A 22,831-nucleotide genomic window follows, 5' to 3' on the forward strand; every position below is an offset into this window, starting at 1 on the left:
CAGCGCCGGCTGTGGCCCGGTGGGTTGTGTGGGGCCTAAGCACGGGGCGTGGCCCTCGGAGAGGGGCCAGAACTTAGAAGAAGGTGCTCCCCCTTAGGCTGGAGGAAAATCTGGCCCATCTGCATCCTGAGAGTCTCCCTTTCCTGTTGTAACCTGGCGTGCCGGCTGTGTTAGAGCAGGCAGATTCCCCTTCCAGCCTTTCTCGTCTGGGGCTCATGGCTGTTTGGGGGAGAGGGGGACACTTCCCGCCTCCCCCATAATGTGTAAATCCACCCCCCACAAGAAACCCCAAATCCACATTCTAAGTAAACAATGTGCTTGCTCCGCAAAGTCATTTCAAGGCTTTCCCTCTAGCCCGGTCTCCTTTCACTGGACCTGCCGCCCCCATATCGAAATTCTAGATTCCTCACCCTACACTCCTCTCCCTGCCTCCATAGGGGCTGGGGCACTTCTGCGAAGTCTCAGGCCTGCATGCTTCGCCCTCTGCAGAATCGGGATTCTTCAAAGGAGACCTCATTTGAGCATCTTTCTTGGTCCATTAGCAGCTCTCACCCCAGCGCCCACCTGGGAGTCCCTGGAGCTGATAGGGTAGACCCCTCTCCTTCATCTGGACCTGGACTAGCACCGAAGCGCCCGGCGGGACTGTCTCTGTTCTGAAGTGTCATTGCATTTTATGTCTCTTGTGTGGCTCTTATCGCGCTCTGCCTTATTTTACAGTTACTTTTTGTGCCTGGCTTATCTCCCCTTGCTGGCTTGTGAGCTCCTGGAGGATGGGAGTGGAGTTTGATTCATTCCCAGTTCCTCCGGCCTGGCTTGGCACCCTGGGCACAGTGAGCTTCTAGATGGAGTAGAAGCCCCCACCCCAGCTTGCCTGGGGTGGGGGTGGGGGGCAGGCTATCTAACGCCTGGGCTGTTGCAGTGAAATTATTTTGCATCTGCTAAGAATCTGTACGCCCTGATCGGAAGAGATGCCCTGCCCTCTCCCTTTGCAAAAGAAACACCATGAGTTAGGTAGGCCTGCTTTCTTGTAGGGAGTGAGTCGCCAGATGACTAGGACAGTACGAGCTCTGCTGTTGTCTGGGTGGTGAGCGTGGGATGGTCCTTCTCTCTGGCCTCCCACAGCTCACTGTGGGCGGGAGGCAGTGGGGCAGAGAATTGGACTCCACGGGTCAAGGTTCCAGGCCTGTCTGTCCCACAGTGTCTGTGCGAGCTTAACTAAGACACTTGGTTTCTCTTGGTCTTGGTTGGTCCTTGTGGAATCTGAAAGAAAATTCCTCTGCAAGTACAGGCCCCTCAGGATCTGGGCCCTGCCTCTTCCCTTCTCTCTTATCAAATTTCTCTTATCAGGACCCAGGCTTGTCTTTACAGGCCTTCCCTGGGTAAAGGGGATCACCCCCACCTTTGTGCTACCCCACTATGACTCACGGCGTGGAACAGCAGTTATGTTTATAGGCGCCCCCTCCCCCAACCTCCCCACTTAGACTGAGCTCCTGGGGGAGTGGTGCTGAGTGCTTTTCTCTGTACCCCCAGTGCCTGGCTCATGGTCTGCTCTCAGGAAAATGTTGGGTGAATGTCGAGGAGTTGGCTCGGATGCTGCCAGGAGCCCTTTTCGTCCCAAGTTGACTTCTTGTAGATTCTCAGGGGATCCACCTTTCCTCCCTCTCTATCTAGAGGCCAGTTTTAAAACCAAGCGGATGCTTCTAACCATCCCATCCGGTTAAGTCTTTCCGACTTGGCCTCTGAGAAGAGCTATTCATGGAGAATGTGCAGCGTTTGTAGAGATTAGAAGAGGAAACTGCTGGTCCTTCAAGATCATTGCCTTGCTGCTTTTGAAAAAGATGCCACGGGCCATGTGCCCTGCAATGGAGGGGTCCTAAGGATCTCACTCGTGAGGCCTTAGCGCTGGGCAGGGAAGGTGGTCAGAGCCAGCAGTCATGTGCTCGCACGCCTCTTCTCAGCCCTGCTTATGTGAGGTCAGCCCCTTGGCAGACGGCCGTTCTGAAACCAGCTTACCAGGATCCCATGCAGGGGGACATGGATGTGGCCAAGTGGTCTTTGCTTCATTCTGTTGATGTTTATTAACCTTCTACTGGGTACCTGGGGATGTTGTTAAATAGAGCCATGACAAATCCCAGTCTGGTTTGCTCCAAAACCTGGAACGGGGGCATTGACCCCCTCTCTGCTCAAGGCTTCCTACGTAGTCTTGTATGAAAACTTTGTTTTAGAATCTAGGGCCAGGCAGACTTTGCCTCCGGCAAGAAACTAGGTTGCCACGTCCTTTGACAACGAGAAGGAAGGTGGGGAAAGACATGCCGTGTGTGCGTACTGTGTGACGGGCTTCCTCGTTAGTCCTGGGGGTTAGTAAGTAGTGTTCTTCCCCCATTTTCTCAGAGAAAGAAATGGAAACACAGGGAGATTAACTGATTTGCCCAAAGGCTCTCTGGATTTGTACCCAGTTCTACCTGACCCTCCCCGTTCCGCCCACGCAGTCTTTTCAATTGATTTACAGTTACCTTTTCTCCTTGGCTTCCAGGATGCTTGGTGTACAATGCATTATTCCATCTAGCAATTGTATTCACTTACCCTCGTGGTCAGCATATTTATTCCTCCTTTCCTTTGTGTCTGTGTGTATGTTTATGTGTAAACCTATCTGTATTCTTTGTAAGTCACAAAAGGTTTCTGGAAAATAGGACAGGTAAAGTGAGTTAAATACAATAAGTAACATTGCACCTAAAACTTAGGCTGGCTCACCGAGTGGTTAGGGAGATGTACCCCACAAGTCACACAGGTTGTGTGTGTTAACTGTTGCTTAAATGGCAGGCACAGGGGCACCTGGCTGGCTCTGTTGGTACAGCATGCGACTCTTGATCTCACGGTGGTAGGTTCAAGCCCCAAGTTGGGTGTAGAGATTACTTAAAAATAAAAATCTTAGAAAAAGAAAAGATATTTAAATGGCAGGCACAGAGGAGGAGACGCCCTTTCTGGGTCAGGCAATCAGGGCTGACTTCCTGGAAGAGGTAGGATTTGAACAAGGCCTTGACAAATAGGTGGAGTTTTCATGGCCACAGCACCTGTGAAGGTGTGTGGGATTTAGGGTCTAATTACAAAGGCCACACCAGAAAAGTGTGGGTGTGAAGGGAGAGGACTGGTCTAGAGGGTAAAGCAGGGTGGGGGGGGGGGGGTGCTGGGTGATGCCTTTTCACACTGTCTCTAGCCCTGGACAGAGTGCCTGAGAACACTGGAGTTGGGAGAGTTGCACCCCGTTAAAGACTAGAAGTTGAGGCCAGCAGAAGAGAAGTGACTTGCCCAACACCCCTCTTTCAGCCTGGGCCCCAGGTCTCTGATTGCCAGTTCAGTGCTCGCTCTTTATACTAGCAAGGCTGATGACAGCGGCAGCCTCACACGTTGGCCCTTTCTTCCTGTAAAATGGGTAAAGCGGTGCCGACTCCCTCACACCCAGCCCAGCAAACACCATGACAAACCCAGGCTCAAGCTTTATGGCCAGAGACACAGAGAGCGCTGTTGGAGAGGAGAGCTGGCATTTGCTTTCATTACTCATATTAACAACTGCCCTTGCCAGAGGACGGGAAGAAAATTAACCAACAGGCAGGGTTCCGGTAACAGACAAATCAAAACCCGAAGCAACGGCCTTGGAGGAGAGCATGGAAAAAGCAGTTTCACATCCTCTCCTGGCTGAAGGCCCTCATCCTTCGCAAAGCTTTTCTGTTGTGGGAATGGGGTCAGGAGTCGGGGTGCAGGGCAAGAGCAGAAAGTCTCCAAAACAGCAGCAGGACTCGGGGGACCGGGAGGCAGATCCTGTCTCAGAGCCATGTAACAGGCGGGGTATGGACCTGCCCACCTGCGGCTGCGGGAATGAGAGCCCTGCAGAGCAAAAGACTTCCACTCATAATGTATCATACATCGCTTGTGCACACAGTCCAGTCTCCTGAATCCCGGCCATTCCGTCTATAAGGTGTCACGAACACTACATCAGGGAGCATAGAACCGCTGCCCTAGGGGAAGGGCAGGCTAGGTTCCTGTGAGCCTCTGGTCACACGTTGGTTCACCGATCAGTACATCACCTTGTTTTATGTATGCTTCTGTTTAAAGATGCCTAATATAGTAGATACTGTTATTCATTAACACAACACAGCCAACAGCAGTTACACTCACACCTGAATGAAGCTTATCTAACATGGGTATTTCCTCTGTGAGGCCCATCACTGCTCGGAAACAGGGGGCTGGTGATTCAACACTGGGCCCGTGGCCACTTCACATGGTGGAATCACAACGAAAAGCACCAAAATGTGAGAAAACGTGGCACTAAATAGAAAGCAAAAAGGACACTCGTTTACAGTCCTAGAGCGGAAACAAAAGGCAGCGTGTTACCTTGTTCAGCCTCAGCTGGGATCACACACACTGGATGACTCAAAATCCTTCCCTGCCCTGCGCATGTTTGCAAATGTCCACGTAAGCACCACGACATGGTAACGTTAGTAAGGAATTCGTAAATACGGAATCCGTGAATAATGAGGACGACCTGTGTATACAGAGCGCTTCCACAGTGGCTTCTTTCAACTTGAGTGCCACAGCATTCCTCAGAGATAAGGACGGACTGTTACCCAAACTTTACAGAAAGAGGAAACGGGCTCAGAGAGGTATAGTAACCTGCTTGCGCTCGCAGAAGCAGCTGGGCGGGGCCAAGATTTGCACCCACCCCTGGTCGGCTCCCGCGTGGCTCTTCCTCCTCACGTCTGGCACACACGCGGTGGGATTCTTTTCTCCTCGTGTCTCCCCCAGTGCAGGGACCTGGTCTGCCATTCATGCCATCGTGTCCGCACCCCCCCCACTGGGGTGTCTCCAGCATCTAGCACAGGGCACCTCATTGGTGCTCAGTACGTACGTGGGGAATGGAAGCTAAGGCTGCAGATTCTGGTGTTTGCTATTTCAGGTGCCATTGAAAAGGATGAGTTCTCGGGCATAGGTCCCCTCCTTTGGCTCCCCTGTGCCCTCTTTCAGAAGGTGCACCCACCTCTCCTGTCCACAAGCCTGCTGTCCGGAGGTGCTTGTGGGCACCCTGCCCCCAACAAGGGAGGGTCAGCAAGCCTACGTAGGTCCCTCTAACTGCTCTCTGCTGAGAGGAGCTGAGGGTAGTCCTTCACCCAAAGGAATGACCCTCTTAGGGAGGTGTTTCAGGCCAACATGGGGCTTCCTATGGCTTCAAATCCTGGCCTTGTTCCTCCTGGGAACCTTTCCAGAAACGTTTTGCCCCGTGTGCCCTGTTAAGAGCTGGAACGCAGGTAATACAGATGATTGCTCGTTCTTCTCTCTGAGGCTGTTTCCCTTTGCAGAGGTGGTTCCTGGGGATGGACGGCCTTTTCTCTTTGGGCAGCTGGCGGGGGGGGGGGGGGGGCTTCCCCCCCGCGGCCTCTGTAGGGCCTGGCTGACTCATCGGCTGTGCTGTGGAGCAGGGTGCCAGCTCTTTCCCCACTGCTGCCCTGCCAGGACTGAGTCAGGCTCTGCAGCCTGCTGGGCTCACCTGGCCTCATTCCACAAAAGAATCCAGCCCCCCGCTGGGGGCTTACCAAGCGCCAGGGTCCTGAGTGAGGCGGGTAGAGGGAGGGCCAGCTCAGCAGGTGCAGCCAGCTGTCCCCTGCTGTCCCTGTGCAGCCCTTTTCGAGGCCATCTCGAGGCGGGTGAGGGGGAGGGAGTGTGTGGGGTAGAAATAAGGTGACCATTCTCATTTTCAGTGGAGAATACTCGGGCACAGGTTGGCCGAGGGGCAGGGCTTCCCTGAGGTCCGGAAGCTCTGCTAAGGCTGGTTTCATGATAGCACGTCCACACCCCTCCTCCGTCCTACTGGAGGGCCCATTAATTGCTTTTCTTGGCACTTTGTAAGAGTTGACTTTTCACTTGCATTTTCATGAGAGGGGGGAAAAAACCCAAACATTTTCTGCAATTACAGTTTTTCCCTCTTGGGTAATCACAATGGAAAAAAGCATTTAAGTCCTTTGGAAACCACACATCAGCGAGGCTCACCGAGCCGGGTGGGGAGCATTCGTCAGGGCCAGACACGAAGGCAATTCGGCGGCTACCGTGTAGGGAAACAATCATTTCACATTTATTTTGGGTTTGCAGCATATTTCAATTAGTTCGCCAGTGTTGTGCATCTGACAGGCCAAACGTTTATTATGGTTGAACCATCTGGGAGGTGGGAGGCCCGCAGCCCTTCCCTCGTGGCAGTCGGTAACTACTAGTTTAAAGGAAATTTGTTTGATGTGTTGGAGAACCCGACGCTGAAACACCATTAATAACAAAAGCCTGGAGAGTTCTGAAAGCTCGCTCCCTGGTTTAGCCAGGGACATGGATAATCCAAGACCTAATTTTTCCTCTGCATGTGTGACATTTTCCAATACAGTGAAGCAAAGTTCTGAAGTGGCTTGTTTAATTGGTCCAGAGCACGGTCTGTATTAACCCCGTGCGGAAAGGAACTCATTAATTTGGAGTTGGATGCAGCGAGGCCCGAAGCCTGTGCCTTTGCTGCAGGGAAGTAGCAAGGGAGGTGGTTAACAGATCCCTGCATTAGTATGCAGCTGAGCTCCCGTCCTGTGCTGTGCTAGAGAACGCTGGTTTTATTTCGGTTCCCAGCCTCCGGTGACTCACGGTAGCATCGTGAGTTCACGGTAATGACTGCTGACCAGCCCGGTCCGTCCCGCGCTCCCTGGGTACCAAGGCTTACAGCACTCAATTACACCCATTTTTCTTTTTACCTCTGTTATTTCCCCTGGCTAGAAAGTCTCTTTCCAGAGGAATGTTCTGTCTGACTTTCCAGCAGGGGGGAAGAAAGGAATTCAGAATCTTACGACTGGATGAACCGGAAGGAGCATTGGAAAAAACCAAGTCCAAGGGTTTGACCTTTCCGCGTGGAGGAATGACTTTCCGTTTCCCTGAAACCTTAAGAGCCTAGGGCTGGACGTGGAGCAGAATTGAGACTCAAGGACACAGTAGTGAACTGGAGGCCGGCTCATAAATTCTGGGCCAACCAGTTCACTCAAGTTTGTCCTGGTGGCCTGGTAGCTGCAGGACTGGTGTTTGGAGGGTTTAGGCTAATAATGGCACGTGTCTCGTACCCAGTTAGGTCGACCTTTAATTATGGACTTTTCCAGATACCGAGATTACCGCTCCAGGAGAAGGCTCTTCCCTCTCGAAGCCGCCGTGGGAACCCCTGGTCTGGCCCAGCTGTTCCGCAGGCTGAGGGACTTGGCTTGTTTGTCTTTGAACCTAGTGCCTGGCACAGTGGCTGGTCGTGACGCAGGGCCTCATGACCATGTTGGGAGAGGCAGTGACTGTAGGGTCCAGAGGTGAAGGGGCCTTTCTTGTTTATCCACCTTTTTATAATACCCTGCGGTACACACGGTGCTTTTACCCACCGTGCCTCATTTGACCCACGTAAGTGCCGCTGTGCCCGTTTGACAGGTGAGGAAACTGAGGCTCAGAGGGGTCATGAATTGGCACCCTGAGCTTCCACCTGCCCTGTTTCACACATGGGGACACCATAACTCAGAGAGGTTGTGATTTGGGCCAACTGCAGAGGAAGCTCACTGTTGACCTCGCCAGGTCCGGATTCCTCACAGCCGTGTTCATGTTCAGTCACGTCTGTTACATGCCCTTGCTGTGGTGTTATGTCCCATCAGTATTCCTGATCTGATTCAGTCTGAACAGTGCAGAGGGCTTCTCATTTTGGGTCCGTATGTGATTTTCTCGCCTTTTTTCTTTTCTTCCTTCCTTCCTTCTTTTTTTTTTTTTTTTCCAAAGGGGAAAAACAGAATTCCTTTTCTGTTTGTTACGTAGCTTTTGCTTTTCAAAGAGGCCACAGAGCTCCACAAACTTAGGCGGATTCCCTGAGACAGCATGCTCTGAGGTCATGGCTGTTTACAGATTCGGGCCCTGATGTCTCCAGCTGTGCACTTGGGAGGCTCCCGATCAGAGACCCCGAAGCAGGGCCTTGGGCCACTGGGTATGTCTCGTGCTTTGTTTCCCTCCTCAAATGAGAACAGCATTCCTAGGAGAGTGATGGCTGGTCAACCCCTGTGTGTGGGGGTGATGAAGTTTTGGGGTGATGGTGAGGTGGTCTGGAGCTGACAGCCAAGAAAGAATTCTTGAAGATGTCTTTGGTGCAAACAGGCGATTTTATTAAAAGCACAGGGACAGGACCCGTGGGCAGGAAGAGCCCTGCTGGGGCTTCATATACTGTGAAGTTGGGGAATAAAGTCAAAAGGGAGGCCTCCAGAAGGACTTTGATATGCTAACAACTCCTGAGTTACCAGAGGCCTTGCTATTGTCAGGCTACGGTGGTTTTCCCTCTAGTGAGGCATTAACATTAGGACAGTAGGGGGTTCCTGGAGAAATGTTACACTCTGGATTTGCTTCAAGTGTTTGTCAATGGGGCTGCAGGTTATAAAGAAATTTAATTTTACCTGCCATTTCCTTCTTGTCTTTGTTCCCACATCACTATGGAGGGGAGGTTGATACTGGGGCTCCGGGAAACTGAGTCTACCGGTTTCTAGAGATTAGGCTACTGATAGGATTGCCTTTTCTTGTAATTTACTAAGATGTTTGTAAACCCGATGGAGACTCATGTCCTGTATGACTGTGATCTCTGTCAGTTAACCATTGGTTTTCCCCTTTCTTTTGTTCTTGGGCAGCCAGGAGTGTCCAAGGAATTTCACACATATGCCACCTGGTGGGGGGGGGGGGTGTTGTTAGCTTGTGTTTTGCCCTCCGCCTGTCTTATGCTCCCTCATCAGGGGTGGGGCAGGCAGTTTTTTTAAAAAGGGCACAGTTCAGAGTGAGCTTGTTGGGAAGGGGGAGGACCCGTTAACCATCCAGCCTGGGTTCTCACCGGAGGCCGGGTCAGCTTGGACTGTGTCTGTCCCCTCTTCCTGCTCTGCTGCTGCCCTTTTCCTCACTCTGTGGCTCATTAGGGAAAGAGAAGGGACCAGAGTGGCCATGTTAGGAGTGCAGCAGGAAGCCAGGTAGAGGAGGAGGAGGGGAGGTGCATAGGCTTTGTGTCTCCTCCCTGCACCACCATCACCTGCCTTCCTTAGTGTGTCCGGGCTCCTGAGAGTGGGGAGAGCGGAAGGGCCCATGGCCCCTGGGCCGGAAGGAGCGCGGCTGCTGGAGGTGGGTCCACGCAGGAAGGAGCCTCTGGCTCAGATCAGGGACCCTTCACCTAGAGGTATGAAGGTTTGCTTTTCCCAGAAGGCCTAGAGGTGTATGTCCAGAGTGGCAGATTTGGGTCCTTGCTCCGGATGGAGATACACCCCTGGAGCTTGTCCCCCCCTTGCGGTAATTCTTGGGCCCAGGTGTCCTAGCCACCCATGCGGCTCAGGGCAGGGGCCGAGTTATCTCGTTTTGGCTTTCCTTGGAGTGCCTCACCTCGTGCTGAACTTGGAAAAGGGGTTCACAGAATCTCTGAATGAAACATGGGGAAGGTGGCCTGGCCCACCTGCTTGCCTGAGTTTTCTTGCTTCCACTGAAATCCTTTCTGGTGCTTGGAATAACCCAGAAGGATTTCAAGCCTCTGGCTATGCTCAGGCTTGGATCCTGAAGGAAAATGGAGATTCCAGCCTGTGTGGCACATGGGAGCAGGCAGGAAGGGCCGCAGGATATCCTTTCCTTCCCTTTCCTTTCTGTAAATTGAAGTGAAATTCACAGAACATATAATTAACCATTTCTGAAGTGTACAATTCAGTATCAGATAGTACATTTAGAAGGCTGTGCAATCAGCACCTCTGTCTGGTTCCAGAACCTTCTTATTACCCGAGAAGGAAACACCCCACCCCTTCCCCCACCACAACTAATCTACTTTCTGTCTCTATGGATTTTCTATTCTGGGCGTCCCATATAGAAGGAGTCCTACAATGCGTGACCTTTTCTTTTTTTCTTTTCTTTCCTTTTTTTCTTTTTTTTTTTTTTTTAATGTTTATTTACTTTTGAGAGAGAGAGAGAGAGGGAGAGGGAGAGGGGGAAGGGCAGAGAGGGAGACACAGAATCTGAAGCAGGCTCCAGGCTCTGAGCTGTCAGCACAGAGCCTGACAAGAACTGTGAGAACATGACCTGAGCCAGAGTTGGATGCTCAATCAACTGAGCCATCAAGGCGCCCCTGTGTGTGACCTTTTTCACGTCTGACTTCTTTCACAGAAACATAATGTTTTCGATGTTCCTTCACGTTGAAACAAAAGTCAGAACTTTGTTCCTTGTTTTGTGTGTGTAACATACATATAATATCAAGTTCACCGTCTTAACCGTGTTTAAGTGAACGGTTCTGTGGCAGTAAGTGCCTTCACACTGCAGCTGCCACCACCATCCATCTCCAGATGGCTTTCACCTTCCCCAATCAGAGACTTGTGCCCATGAAACACTGACTCCCCAGTCCCCTCCCCCAGCCCTTGGTGCCCACCATCCTACTTTCTGTCTCTAGGAACGCGACTCCTCTGGGTGCCTCACGTAAGTAGAATCATACAGGATCTGTCCCTTTGTGACCAGCCTACTTCACTTAAGACAGTGCCCTGACAGTTGACCCATGTTGTAGATTGAGACAGAACTGCATTTTTTTTTTTTTTTAAATGGCTGAGTCATATTCCACTGTATGGGTTTATCCATACATCTGGTGAAGGAGACACTTGCGTTGTGATTCCGGGCCAGTGAGGTGTTGACTCTGGATGGGAACAGTGAAAGACAGCTGAACTAGGAGGGCCCGGGGGTCCGGAGGCAGGAGTTGTACTCTTTCCGAGGGCTCTGGCCTTGGACAATTGGACCTTTCTGTGCCTTGGTTTCTGTATCCATCCGATGGGTAGAGATGCTCCCTTCTGGGGGTGCTACGTGGATGCAGCTGTGTGTGGCATGGGGGACTGTCATGCCACTGTCTTCCCAGTGAGGGGCATGAGGCCCGGTGGTGCCTGGCCTTCCACCCATCTGGGCTCACCTGTGACTTCCACTTGCCGGAAGTCTCTCTCCCTGGCAGAGGTTCCAGAGAGCCAGCTCCAGAAGGGGGTGGCTGTGGGTCCTGCCTCTTGGTGGCTTTCAGAGCATTCGCTGATGCCTCGCTGATAGCAGTGCCAGTCGCACGGCCTCCTGAAGCATCATCCCCATCCCCGGGGCCGCTCCTTCATTGCTTCAGGAAATCAAAGCCAGGAGGATGACATCGGCAGGCAGCCTCCTGGGGTGGCTGAGTCAGAGCAGAAAGTCAGTCTGGAATTCACTAAGTCACACTTGCCTTCATTAGGCTAATTAACTTTTGATGTGAATTAGCTTTATGAGCTGCTTTAGGAAATCCATGACCAGGCTGGGGCCAGCTTCGTGTGCAGCGGTGCCTAGGAAGCTGTGCCGTACATTTCCATATCTGCCAATTAAGGATGCTTAATTATTAACCTAAGGCTGGGTGGCTAATGAGGAGCCGCATACGTTGTGCTTTATTTGAGCATTTGAAGGCCTTTTAAAATTAGCCATAATAGAGTCAAGATCGTACTAGGCATCATAAGCTGTGATCCATGTTGCAGATTGCTTGGATTGTAAACCGAGGCTGTGTGTGTGTGATTAGTGGAAGTTCACACAGATTGAGAGTGAGGTGGGGGGGGGGGGGCTCAGTGTGTGTGAACTGCCAGCTAACAGCTAATGTGGGGAGTTCAGTGGCAGGTTCTCAGGCTAGCCTACCGACAAAAATACCACCCAGCAGGCGGCCAAGTGACTGAGTTCTTGGGGCGCCTCTTCTGTGCCAGGTCTTCCACAGCCCTCTGCACGTAACCCCATCGTACGGATGAGAAACCTGAGGCCCACGAGGGAAAAGCGACTTCCCTGAGAACACAGAGCCAGTGGACTCCAATCCAGCATTCTGGCTCTCCCATTTTGAGAGCCCACCTAGGCATCTACACATTATGTGAACTTTTTTTTAAGTGGACAAGCTTGTCCCACGGTGCAGTTGGAGAAGAAACACTTCTTACTTCCAAGGCTAAAGTGGGCCTCGTGAGGCCTGCCATGAAGAGAGCACTTGTTTGTGCCTGAGGGTTTGTGCCCAGAGGGCAGGGTACTGTTCGCTTGCTGGCCCTTACCCACGTGGAGTCCGTTTGTCCAGGACCCTGTGGGTGAGAGTCTTCGCAGACTCCTCCAGGGGAGTGTCACAGGTGGCGATTTATGTTACCAGTGACCTGAGTGTGCTGTCACCTGTTTTCACAGCTCAGGGGTCTTTCTTTGCTGCTTAGGTGTTGGTCACCAAGTGTCACCGAGCTGTCACAAGCCCCCATGCAGCTGGAGCTGCACAGACGGCGGGGGGGGGGGGGGTTCAGGAGGTAGAGGTTTTATTTTTAGCCCTGCAGCCTCTGTGATTCTGTCACTATGGAGATACCAGGCTGGGGGCCCACGAGGCTCCATGCTTCCCCTGACATAGAGGAAAGAGGGTCCTGTTTCCTTCCTGGAACTTGGTTCCCTGGACAGCCTGGGCTTCTCAGTTGAGACCTCAGTCTCTGTGTGAGTGTGTGTTTGTGTGTGTGTGTGTGTGTGTGTGTGTGTGTGTGTGAGAGAGAGAGAGAGAGAGAGAGAGAGAGAGAGAGAAAGAGAGAGAGAGAGAGAGAGAGAGAGACAGATGCCACTGCCACTGCTCATGATGAGAACGAAGTAGCTCTGGGACCAGGCCCTGTGTGGGGACCACTGGCCACGGCCGTCTTGTGCTGTGGCTGGACTGTGCCGGGAGACCAGAGGCTCTGTTTAAGCTGTGCTGTGCGGCCTTGGGCAGGATTCCTTCCTCTCCCTGGATCTTCATTTCCTCACCTGACAAGTTGGGATGAAAATTCCTGCCCTATGTCCTTCTCTGGATCTGGTGACATGATTTTTGGGGGGCAAACTTCGAGTCTATAATGAGGTGTGTGTGCGCAAGTGTGTGAGCATGTCCAGTAATTATTGTGACGCCAAGGTCACTCTCAGCAGATCTTCTAGAATTTTTCCTGCTCCTTCATCTTGCTACTAGTCCCTGTGATTTGCCTCCTCTGTTCGAAGGCAGAGAAAGAAGAGGTCGGAGGGAAGAGGATTTAGTCCTTTGCATACATTGTCGTAAAAGATAAATCAAGGGACGACGTGGGTACCGACCCCCCTTCCCCACTACCTGTGTGCCATCCCGTAGAGTTTATGAAGGTACTCTGTCTTCCATTCCCGTGGCAAACATCTGCCTCCAGAGGGAAGTGACACTTGGCCCGTTAGCTCTGTTCCTACAGTGGACGTGACTGAGGCGCGCAGCGACTGAAGCGCTTGTCCGGAGTTGCCCAGCGGTGAGCACCAGAGCTGGAACTAGAACTGAGTTTCCCCTGACTCTACGACCAGCACGGTCTCTGCGGCTCCATACAGAACGGCAGGCATAAAGCAAACAGATGCTACTCTTTAAAATTCTCCTTTTAAAATCTCAGGTGTGGCTGTCATCCAAACACAGGAAATAACGGGTGTTGGTGAGGATGTGGAGAAATGGGGACCCTGGTGCCCTGCTAGGGGGAACGTAAAATGCGGCGGCTGCTCTGGAAGACAGTCTGGCGGTTCCTTAAATGGTTAAATACAGAGTTGCCCTATGACCCGGCGGTTGCACCCATAGGTCACTATGCTCAAAAGCATTGAGAGCAGGGACTTGAACAGATGTTCGTACACTAGCCGGAAGGTGGAAAGACCCCCAAGTGTCCATCAGCTGATGGATGAGTGAACATGGACGTTTGTCCAGTGGAATGTCATTCAGCCATAAAAAGGAGGGAGACTGACACCTTCTCCAGCATGGATGAAACATCAAGTGGGGTAAAAGAAGCCAGTCACAGAAGGACAATGTCATATGATCCTACTTATCTGAGGTGTCCAGAATGGGCGAATTCACAGAGACAAAAAGTAGAGTGGTGGCTACCAGGGTCTGGGGGAGGAGAGGTGGGGAGTTAGTGTTTAATGGGTATGGAGCTTCTGTTTGGGGTGATGAAAATGTTCTGAAATAGTGGTGGTGGTTGCATACCATTGTGAATAGTCTGTGAATGGTGCACCTAAAAATGATTACAATGAAAAAAACCCCCCAAAAAACCAAAAAAACCAAACCCAGGCTTGTCTTGGAATCCCAAGTGAGACTTGTAGGCTGGATCCCACCTTCCTTTTACTTTATGGAGCCCCTAGCTTCCCCTCGCCCCCCTAGGGAATTGGGAGAGGCCTGGCTGGTCCTCGTGCACTCCCTGCGGCTAACGGCCACGCTCGGTCCCTGCGTGCGAACGGCATCTGTCTCTGCGGAACATTTGTGCGCCTGACGTCGGGCATGTCCTTTTATGGCTCTGCTTGCTCTCCGCGAGTGGAAAGACAAATACCTTTTCAAAGAGCAGATGCCATCTGCCCGGGGTCCCTGGCATCCACAGCTGCGAAGCGAGTGGGAGCCGGCTCCGCCGAGGGGCAGGTGCTGCAGCCCCGGGGGGAGCCAGGCGGGGGGGGGGGGGGGGTGCGCGGAGGAGTCAACCCCACGGGTGGCCGGGGCCCCGTGCAGACAGCCAGGGCGTAGAGCGAGGCTCTGCCACCCACCTGCTGTGGGGACCAAGCGGGGCACGGGCTCTCACCAAGCTTCTGTTGGCTCACCTGCCTCTCGGCTGGTCGTGAGGTTTCCAGGAGATTGTGTGTGCCCAACACAGTGCCTGGGGCCTCACCGAGCTTCTTGTTCTGGCCCCGCAGAGGTGCTGGGGTCCTTGGTGTCTTCTAGGAAGAGGCCGCAGCCTTGGGAGGGTTCTGGAGGTGTAGCCGTTTGGGAGGGTGAGGCCTGTTGACTGGGGCAGGGAGGAAGGGGCCATGTGATTTGAGGGATTCTGGGCCACACCGAACTCCCCCTGTGCCTCACGGAGCCCCCTGCTCTGTGGGCAAACACATTCGAGTTCTGGGGCCGGGTAACAAATCACTGCACACCACGGGGCTCAAAACACAGAAACGTGCTCTCTCCTAGTTCAGGAGACACAAAGTCTGCATTTAGGCTTTGGGTAACGTTGGTTCCTTCCGGGGGCTCCGAGGGAGAATCTGTTCCAGGCCTCCCTCCCGGCTGCCGGTGGTGTTCCTTGACACTGGACTCCCGTCTCTGCCTCTGTCTCCATGTGGTTGTTTTCTGTGTGTGTGTGTGTGTGTGTGTGTGTGTGTCCCTGGGTCTCTTCCTGTGAGGACACCAGTCATATTGGATCAGGGCCCCCCTAGTCTAGTGTGACCTCACCTTAACTAATATATCTGTAAAGATCCTATTTCCAGATAAGGTCACATTTTGAGGTTCCAAGAAGGACGTGGATTTTGGGGGCACCCCCTTCAGCCCCGTATCATCTCCATAGTTGTTGGATGAGCGAGCGAGGGGAGTCACTCTGAAAAGCCGTCCAAGTGTGTCTGTGTTGGTGAAGAAGGTAGGGGCCTCCCCGTCGGCCTGGGTGTGTGAGAGGGCGGCTCCAGGATCTCCCCCTTCTCCCGGCAGGCCCTCGACCAGGCCCTCGACCAGGCCCTGGACCGCTACCTTCTATCCCCTGAGTGAGCACTCCCGCTGCCTCCTGACTCAGCCCCCTTCCAGGTAGCAACAGCAACATTTATTACAGGGAAAGTCATGACACAGCGGGGGTTCTCTGCTTCCTTTCTGCCCGAGCTCTCAAAGCTCTCTTTGTTTCTCTCCCCTCCCCTTGGAGCCAAGGAAGACTGTGGGGGTGGCCCGTGGCCTTGGGCAAATCAGCTTCCCTCTTTGAACCTCAGTTTCCGTCTGCAGATGAAGGAAGCTGAGCTGGGTGCCTCTGAAGGGCTTTTCTGTTCCATGATTATTTGTTTCACTGCCAAAAAGATTATGGGCTAGGAAAGCATGCCCTTGGGCTCCATAGGGGGCAGGACTCAAGTCCAGAGGTTCCTGAGTCTGCCCTGCCACCTCCTGCAGGAAGCCCTCTGTGATTGACCCCATTCATGTGTGGTTCCTCCAGTCCTCACTGTGCCCCGTGCGTGACACATGAATTCACAAATCCTAGCCTGCTCTTCAGATGTGTGCCGTTGTGTTTGTGTGCGCGCGTGTGCACACGCACACTCTCTTCTTCATGTTCCCTTCCCTCCTTTCTTCTGTAGGCAGGAGCTATTTGCTTGGGGTCTCTCTCTGTGTGCCACCAGAAAGGCACCGGGCAGAGGGTTCACTGCACTGGGTTGTGGACCAGTCTCAGAAACATAAGCAGGCGATTATTTACTAGGAGATCTGCTAAAAGAAAAAAGAGGGGGAGAAAAACCGCTTAGATGCTTTCAATAGATGCCAGGAAAGCATTTGATAAACTGCAACATCCATTACTCTTAATAACGTAGAGACTGAGCGATAGACACAGATCGCACCGTCCTAGAGAGCATTTCCACTCGGTGGCGGCTCACTCCTTCGTGGCGAAGCACTGTGGCAGCACCTTCCAAAGTTGTTTGAGGGGCACGGAACGCTGTTGCAGGTTGTGCCGCAAAAGGGTTTCAGGGCCAGCCAGTATCTGGAAACCCCTTGCTGTGAGAGGCATCCCTCTGAGACACGTTCACCCTCTGCCATTAGTATTAAACATCTCTGTAGATGGAAGGAAGCCAGGCCAGTGGGCCGGGGAAAGGAGGTTGCAGAATTAATGTTTTGAGATGGATACAGTGTTCATCTCAGGAAAGCGGACATAACTGACAAGCAATTAGAAGCAGTAAGATGGGGCGCCTGGGTGGCTCCGGGTCGGTGAAGCGCCCGGCTTCCACTGAGGTCATGATCTCACGGTCCATGGGGTCGAGCCCCGCGTCGGGCTCTGTGCTGACAGCTTGGAGCCTGGAGCCTGCTTTGGACTGTGTGTCTCCCTCTCTCTCACTGCTCCTCCTCCACTTGTGCTCTTTCTCTCTCAAAAATAAATGAACAGGGGCGCCTGGGTGGCGCAGTCGGTTAAGCGTCCGACTTCAGCTCAGGTCATGATCTCGCGGTCCGTGAGTTCGAGCCCCGCGTCTGGCTCTGGGCTGCTGGCTCAGAGCCTGGAGCCTGTTTCCGATTGTGTCTCCCTCTCTCTCTGCCCCTCTCCCGTTCATGCTCTGTCTCTCTCTGTCCCAAAAATAAATAAACATTGAAAAAAAAAATTAAAAAAAAAAAGGTATACTTCTTTAAAAAAAAAAATAAATGAACATTAAAAGAAAAAAGGAGAAGTAGCAAGACAGCATGGTGGCCAAGTTGCCACACGCCCATCACTGCTTTCCTGGGTGTCAGAGGTAACTGGCTGGCAGCTGTGATGGGAAGAGCGCCTCTGGCATCCTGCTCGGGTGTCGACAAACCAGGGGCCTTCTTTCCTGGTTAGGAATAAGAGTGACACCCAGGCGGTCTCAGCTGCCAGCATCTCCTCCGCCTCCCTGGAGCCCAGAATCCCAGGGAAATGTGGGGGAGTGACACAACGTGGAGCATTCCAGATCTCTCCTGGCCCTCTCTCCTGGGGTCAGGCGGGAGCTGTTTCGTGGGGCCAAGCTCCCTGCCCGGTGTTCCAGTTACGGAGGTGTGAGCCCCGGGTCCGGAGTCTGGTGATACCACTTTCTGCCTGTGGGGCTTAGGCTGGACTACTTCACCTGAACCGGAATTCCATCTTCTGTGAAAGAGGGGCCACAACATCTGAGGAATCTCCGAGAATGACTTGAGCACCTCTGTGCATCAGTGAGCCGCTATTACAGCGGCTGGAGTCCGTGGTCTCAGGCTCAGCACCAACCCGGGACCCACGGAGAGAGGACCCCAGCGCGCTGTCCGAGACTGGCTGTCAGGGTTCCCCTCCACCTTGTCACACGTCCCTGCCGGGGCATCCCAAGGCAGCCCTTGAGGAGAATCTGGGTGTAGGAAGTAACTCGTGAATCCCTGTGAGAAGCCAGAGCACAGACCAGGCCACATCATCGTCCTTGTACGAGGTCACCTCATTAGCCTCGGACTCGGGAGGACTTCACACGGCCCCAGTAATGCTCCTGCTCTTTCTCGAAGGTGTTTCTGGCCTCTCTTCAGTAAACGGTGAACATTAGGTAGAGAATTCAGTCTCTTTGGGACTCTTTGGGCATCACCGAATCGCCCAGCCGGCCGGCACCGCGGAGACACAGATGGAGGTTGGCCGTCGGGAGCAGTGCTGTGCGCAGAGGCCTGCGATGGGGGCATGTCTGCCCCTCAGGCCGAACCTGTGGGCTCCCACTAATTCCTTTTTAGGTGGCCTTCCCTCCTTCCTGTTGCTTTTCCTTTGCTCTCCTTGGTATGGTTTTGCTGCTGTTAATTTTTTGCCTTAGTTTAACCATGATTGTTTTACAACCACTCGCGGGGGCCGGTGGAACTTTCTTTTTTTTTTTGTTTGTTTTTTAATTGTTTTAAATGTTTATTTATTTTTGAGAGAGAGGGGGAGACACAGAATGCAAAGCAGGCTGCAGACTCTGAGCTGTCAGCACAGAGCCCAACGCGGGGCTCAAGCTCACCGACCGCGAGATGATGACCTGAGCTGGAGTTGGACACCTAACCGACTGAGCCACCCAGGCGCCCCCAGTGCAACTTTCTAAGGACTGAAGTTCTTGGGCTTTATGACAGCTTTTTCCTGGAAGCCTGGCAGTGTTGCTTGGCCCACTTCTAAAGGGTTAAGGTTGCTGCCAGCTGGCCGGCGGGGTCATGGAGGTTAATAGGGCAAGAGTTAGGGGTTAATAGGCAAGAGTTCCCAAGCTGGGTTTGCACCCATCTCTGGAGAGCTTTTAAAAACTGTAATCACCTCACTGGGGAGTGATGGCTTTTTGATCTACTTCCTGATTCTTTAGGAATATGTGGTTCATGGACTTAAAAGGTGGGCTGTAATGTGGTTAAAAAAAATATATTAAGGGGCACCTGTGTAGCTCAGTTTGGTTGAGCATCCGACTTTTGATTTTGGCTTGGGTCATCTTCTCATGGTTTGTGAGTTTGAGCCCCACATCGAGCTCTGTGCTGGCAGTGTGGAGCCTGCTTGGGATTCTGTCTCCCTCTCTCTGCCCCTCCTTGCCCCTCTTTCTAAACAAACAAACAAACTTTTAAAAAATTTAAAAAATATGTTAAGCGGTGCCTGAGTGGCTCAGTCAGTTGAGCATCTGACTCTTGATTTCCACTGGTCACGATCCCAGGGTCGTGGGCCCAAGCCCTGCGTCGGGCTCCTCACTGAGTGTGGAGCCTGCCTAAGAGTTTCTCTCCCTCCCTCTGTCTCCCTCTGCCCTTTCCCTACTCGTGTGTGCTCTCTTTCAAAAACAAAACAAAACAAAAAAACAAATTTTTGTTTTATCGTTTGGACCATTCCTTATTTTCTTTGCATTCTGCTATATCCAAAGAAACATTAAATACTGGCTTTTATTTTATTTTTTTTATTATTTATCTTAGTTTCTTAATTTACATCCAAGTTAGTTAGCATATAGTACCATAATGATTTCAGGAGTAGATTCCAGTGATCCATCACCTACGTATAACACCCCATGCTCATCCCAACAAGTGTTCTCCTTAATGGCCCTTACCCATATAGCCCATCCCCCATCCCTCTACCCACAACCCCTCCAGCAATCCTCAGTTCTCTATATTTAAGAGTTTCTTGTGTTTTGTCCCCCTCCCTGTTTTTGTATTATTTTTGCTTCCCTTCCCTTATGTTCATCTGTTTTGTATCTTAAGTTCTACATATGAGTGAAGGCATATGATAGTTATCTTTCTCTGACTAATTTTGCTTAGCATAATAAACTCTAGTTCCATCCACATTGCTGCAAATGGCAAGATTTCATTCTTTTTGATCACCGAGTAATACTCCATTATACATATACATCACATCTTTATTCATCCGTCGATGGACATTTGGGCTCTTTCTATACTTGAGTTATTGTCTATAGAGCTGCTATAAATATTGGGGTGCATGTGCCCCTTTGAAATAGCACACCTGTATTCCTTGTGTAAATACCTAGTAGTGCAATTGCTGGGTTGTAGGGTAGTTGTATTTTTAGTTTTTTGAGGAACCTCCATACTGTTTTCCAGAGGGACTGCACATTCCCACCAGCATTCCCACCAGCAGTTAAATGCTGGCTTTTAAAAGCATAGTTATTAAAATTAAAAATTTAAAACTCTTGTTCAGTAACCTGTCTTTTCTTTTTTAAAAATGTATTTATTTACTTAAGTAATCTCTACACCCGACGTGGGGCTTGAACTCAAGGCCCTGAGATCCAGAGTTACATGCTGTGACTGAGCCAGCCAGGTGCTCCCTTGTTCCGTAAACTCCTGACGTCAACTTAACCGTACGGTCAGTGGTGTATCTCTTCCTTTACGGAATCTACTTTTTCTGCTGAGATGATCAGTTATCAACCAGTGTCTGCTTCCAGTCTGCCTCTTCCTTCTCTAACAACTTAAGACTCACTGTTTTCTAGTATTCAAAGAACGTTCATAATTTTTCAAACACTTTTCTTCACTCTTCATTCACGTATGCTTTCATTTATTTAAAAAAATGACAGGGGCGCCTGGGTGACTCAGTTGGTTAAGCGTCTGACTTCGGCTCAGGTCATGATGTCATGGCTCGTGAGTTCAAGCCCTGCGTCAGGCTCTGTGCTGACAGCTCAGAGCCTGGATCCTGCTTCAGATTCTGTGTCTCCCTCTCTCTCTGCCTCTCCCCTGCTCACGTTCTGTCTCTATCTCTGTCTCTCTCTCAAAAATAAATAAACGTTGAAAAAAAAGAAAGAGTAGGGGCGCCTGGGTGGCTCAGTCGGTTAAGCGTCCGACTTCGACTCAGGTCATGATCTTGCGGTTTGTGGGTTCGAGCCCCGCGTCGGGCTCTGTGCTGACAGCTCAGGGCCAGGAGCCAGCTTCAGATGCTGTGTCTCCCCCTCTCTCTGCCCCTCCCCCACTCACGCTCTGTCTCTTTCTCTCAAAAATAAATAAACATTAAAAAAATGACAAAACACACACACACACACACAAAATGTACATGATGTTATGCCAGACATTGGCGAGGTTTTAAAAATAAATAAGATACGTTGCTTGATTTATGGAACTTAAAACCCATAGGTTACGATAAAATAATAAAACAGAGGATGGGGCGCCTGGCTGGCTCAGCTGGTGGAGGCAACTCTTGATCTCGGGATCTTGAGTTCAAGCCCCACATTGGGTAGAGAGATTACTTACAAGTAAAATCTTAAATAAATAAATAAATAAATAAATAAATAAATAAAATAGACGATAAAGCTATACTTGATGTGAAAAACACTTTGGGTACGTATAATCTTACATTTGGTTACCAAGCTGACTTACCCTGGTCTGTGGGCTCCCTATTTTCCTCCCCAGAGGCAACTACTGTCGCTAAGTTTTGTGCGTGTGCATACTCTTTTGGGAAGATTCTCTGCATATATGAATATATATGACTTAGGAAAAAAACCCAGAAAACCGAAACCACAGACGGCTGCCTACCATTGTGCCCCTGCTGTTTTGACGTAACAGTTGGCGGATCCTGGAGGTGGTGCTCTGTGGGTTCACTTAGATTGTCTGGGTCTTTTTAGCGATGGGCTTCGTGTTCGGCTGATGGATGACGCACCATCGTTAGGTGAACCGACTCCCGACTCACGAAGCTCTATATTGTTCATGGCAGAAGCCTGGCAGCAAACAGGGCCGCAGCGAGTGCCCTGGTACAGAGGTGCTCGTGCGCATGTACTCTCCTACCTGCGGAATAAATTGCCCGAAGCAGAAGCGCTAGGTCAAGGGGTGTTTTCCTTTTATTTTCGATAGCTGTCGCCGAATTGCTCTCCGTGAAGGTAGCACCAATTTACACTCCCACTTACAACGTGTGAGTGTGAGGTAGTGGTTTTTAACCTCAAAACCCCAGGCAAGGAAGAGCTTTTAAGTAAAATGAAAATCTGGAGAAAACCGTGAGAGCCTTTGCTACCGCAAAGGGCGGCTCTAGCAAAGTTCCTGGCACAGCCGGCTAAGGACGCTGGTTCCCATTAGGTGCCTCCTCGCACGTGGCGGGGGGGGGGGGCCCTTGATTCCACCAGGCACGTTGTGGCCTGGGTGGTCCCTTCCTGGAGGGGTTTGGGCCTCCTCTGTCAGCTTGTCCATCACCAAGTATTGAGGAGCACCAGATGCTTTAAAGATGACACCAGGACGTGTAAAATTACAAAATAATTTTGCCAAGGTAAGGACACTATTTTTATTTGTTATTGTTGAGAAGGAGAGAGAGAATGTGAGCAGCGAAGGGGCAGAGAGAGACAGAGACACAGAATCCGAAGCAGGCTCCAGGCTCTGAGCTGTCAGCACAGAGCCTGACACGGGGCTCGAACTCATGAACCTCGAGACCATGACCTGCGCTGAAGTTGGACCCTCAACCAGCTGAGCCACCCAAGCGCCCCTGAGGGCATTATTTTTATTTTATTTATTTATTGTTATTGTTTTTTTGATGTTTATTCATTTTTGAGAGAGAGAGACAGAGCACGAGCAGGGGAGGGGCAGAGAGAGCGGGAGACACAGAATCCGAAGCAGGCTCCAGGCTCTGAGTTGTCAGCACGGGGCCCGATACGGGGCTTGAACCCGTGGACTGCAAGACTAAGAACGTTATTTTTAAAGAGCTGTGCAATTCACAGACGTTACCAGGGGCCGGAGGAGGGACAACGGGAAGCATGTGTTTAAGGGGTACAGAGTTTCCGCTTGGGAGGCGGAAAAATGTCTGGAGATGGGCGGTGGGGGCTGTGAGCAGCGTGAGTGCGCCTGATGCCGCCGAACTGTGCACTTCAGACGGTTAGGGTGGCGCATGTTATGTTCCGTGTAATCGACCACACACACAGAGAAGCACCA

General features: G+C 51.5%; 1 protein-coding gene across 10 annotated transcripts in view; it reads left to right on the forward strand.

Moving 5' to 3' along the window:
- PITPNM2 (phosphatidylinositol transfer protein membrane associated 2) overlaps window positions 1-22,831 on the forward strand; it is a 143,403-nt gene that overhangs the window by 680 nt on the left and 119,892 nt on the right. The window lies entirely within an intron of this gene.

The sequence above is a fragment of the Acinonyx jubatus genome, chromosome D3 (assembly GCF_027475565.1).
Source record: "Acinonyx jubatus isolate Ajub_Pintada_27869175 chromosome D3, VMU_Ajub_asm_v1.0, whole genome shotgun sequence".
NCBI lineage: Eukaryota > Metazoa > Chordata > Mammalia > Carnivora > Felidae > Acinonyx > Acinonyx jubatus.